A 3050-nucleotide genomic window follows, 5' to 3' on the forward strand; every position below is an offset into this window, starting at 1 on the left:
ATGTGCAAGGATGGCAAGCGCAACGGAAAAGGTTCGGAACGATCGTGAAAGGTAACCGAGTAACCCCACACTGACAGAGAGTCTTGTGTTACACAAATCGTTTCAACCCACAGATAAAGCGAAATATTATCAAATTAAAAAAAGAAAAACAGAATAATATGAAATAAATTCCAATCAACGTACTATTTGCTTTCAAAAACTAACGCAAACCGCTTTCGAACATTGTGCCGCCACGAATTAACCGCAGCCACATTCATCACTGTTCACACACGTAACTTGCTCTTTTTCAAATCTTCCAATGTCGAAAACTAAATCCTCAGCTGATTCGTTGCCAGGGTGGCGAACACGGATACGGATCGGTCGGTAAAACTAGTAACGAGCGCATCAGTCTCGAGAACGGGGTTGTCCTGTACAGTTAGTGTAAGCAAGTGCGATCATGGTGATACATGGTTAAGATGGTGAAACGCTGCAAATACCCAACCAGGCATTCCAGATAAGCGATATTCGAACGGAAAGTGGGGGACGAGCCAAAACCATATCTTTATCGGTAAGAAACTTCTTAGCAAACATTAATACAAAAACGATTCTTAAGTAGAAAGACACACAGAGAGAGAGAGAACGAGAAAAGGAGAGAAAAAGAGAAAGAAAGAGATAGTAAAAAGGGAAACGAAATATGTAAAACAAAACCAAAACATGAAGACGGTACATAAAACGTGAGCGAGAACGATCGGACAGCATGAAAATGTAGGGTGCAATCGGTTTTATCGTTGCTCGCGCTCGTGTCTGTGCGATGATAGGCTAGCTAGGACATGAATTAAAAGGAATCCCATATCGGGAGCTTTGGGTTACGCACCTAACAAACAAACAAACGTTGAAGCTTGAAAGGAGCTATTTTGACTTCTCTGTCTTTTATTTGCTCAGTTGTATTGGTGCCGACAAATTGTTGCAGTGCCGTTTTTGGGATGGTTTCATACAGTTTTCGGGAGGCGCTGGACAGGAGTCCTATTTGTTGTTTGCCCGTATGCTATTGTGCGCCTCGAAAGTGATTGTTGAACTATGCATTGCAAAAAACACACATAACGATAGGCCCATTGAGTAATCGTAGCCATTGGTTAGATTTGTTCCTTCAGCATTTTCGCTCGCTTAGCATATGTGTTTCACCAAACCGATGCCGTGCGTCGTGCATCAGTTGCCTGAATAAAATAGCAAACGAAACATGAAAATATCAACTAAACGTTACGGCTACGGCCGATGTGGCCCAACTCAACAATACAAACAATCAGCACACACTGAGACACACACACACGCAAAAGAAGAAAAAACGAACCCAAAGCTTATCACTTTCTTATAGCAAAGCAAGTAGCAAATGTACATATTATCAGGTTTCTACAGGGAACTTTGACAAAACATTTCACACACTCTTCGCGCTCGCTGAGCCAATCGAAACGAAACGGAACGGGAACGAGGACTAAAAGATACCCCAAACAGGGCCACAGGCAGCTATCCGCAACGAGCTGATCGGTTGGTGGTTAAAGAAGCCGGAGCCTATTTCTGTATGATTTAATCACACAAATCAGCAGCTGTGCGAGAGGTCCAGGTATAAAGTTTATGCTTTGGCTCCGAAGATTAGGTTGGACCTGAACAACGAAAAATGAGCTCACGAGCTAACGCCTATTGCCTGCGTCAACCTATTTGTGATTGCGAGGCGCCCAAATCCCCTGAACCTGACGGCATCACGACGATTAAGTTTATCGTTTGGCTACCCTGTCCGGATCGGAGCCCCGACGTAATCCCGCGGCTAGTGCGCAAGTATTATCCGTCCAGTGAAATTGTGGATGTTTTTCTTGCACTCCCCAACGGCAGGGTTTCTGCCGGTACCAACAGGATTCGGACCAGGGCCAAAAAGTTCCGAACCGTCGTTGCTTCGGTGGAAGTTTGGCAATATTCGGATGCAGTTTAGTATTTTTATTGCAAGGAAACGCATATTTAAAATTAATTGTTGGGCAAACGCAAGCACGCGTTCGCCCGCGTGTGTTTAGAACTATTACTTTGCTGCTGGCCTTTCCTTCTGTTGAGCAACCGAAATACGCTTAATAAAGTAAGAAGTGCAGCTCGGGCCTGGGCTGACCGGCCAAAACTTGATCCCGCCCGAAGGCCGAAAACGGAGCAGAGGACACGACAGGGAGCTGGAAATTGTTGTTGCTTTTAGGTGCTTTGCATGCATGAAAAACGAAGAAAAACTCCTCTCAAACATTAAGAAGAAAGGTGCAACCCTTTGCGCTTGTTGAGCGGAAATGAATCGAAAAGTGAAGAGATAGAGAGAAAGATAGGGAATGAAGAAATACGATACTATTTAAATTTAAAACAAGGCCTATTCGTGAATATTAAAAAATCAACACAAAACCATTGTTGCCAGTCTTGTGTGCCGCCAAAAGCCGTATTTTCCGTTGTCGTGTATGCGTTGTCGCTTGCTTGTCGGAATATAGAGCGCCCGAAACGAACCGAACCGAGCCTGGCGAGTGGGGAAATGAACGGAAGGCCAGCAAATATCGTAAAAAAAGAGTACATACAAACACACCCACACACATACCCACTGACACGTCACTAACGCCTAATTTGTGTAATAAAACGTGATATTAGACCAAGAGGGATGGGGTGGCGCTCAAGGGAGGGGCTCACACGCTGGGGGCTGGGTTTAGCTAAGTCGACTTTATGCATTTGTTGCATCCGCTGACTCCCCGGGTTTGGCCACAGCACGGTGTTGTGTGGCGCCTCGGTTAGCGCTGTAACTACCCGCTGAACGGCCCATGCATTTCATTCCCGAAAAGAATACACAAAAAAGAAACAAACACAGTAAACGCAAGTAAGCAGACTAAAAGATTTAGCTAGTATTAAGAAGATTGAAAAACTTGAAAACGGACGGCGAACAGTAGGATTGTTTCTTCTCTTTAATGAACCATTATTACCGTAGGCGAATGGCGGAATATGATCAAAAACTCAACAACGCAAGCGTAGGTCGATCGTTTGGGAACGAACGGGAAGACAGCAAC

The sequence above is a fragment of the Anopheles bellator genome, chromosome 2 (genome assembly GCF_943735745.2).
Source record: "Anopheles bellator chromosome 2, idAnoBellAS_SP24_06.2, whole genome shotgun sequence".
Classification (NCBI taxonomy): Eukaryota; Metazoa; Arthropoda; class Insecta; order Diptera; family Culicidae; genus Anopheles; species Anopheles bellator.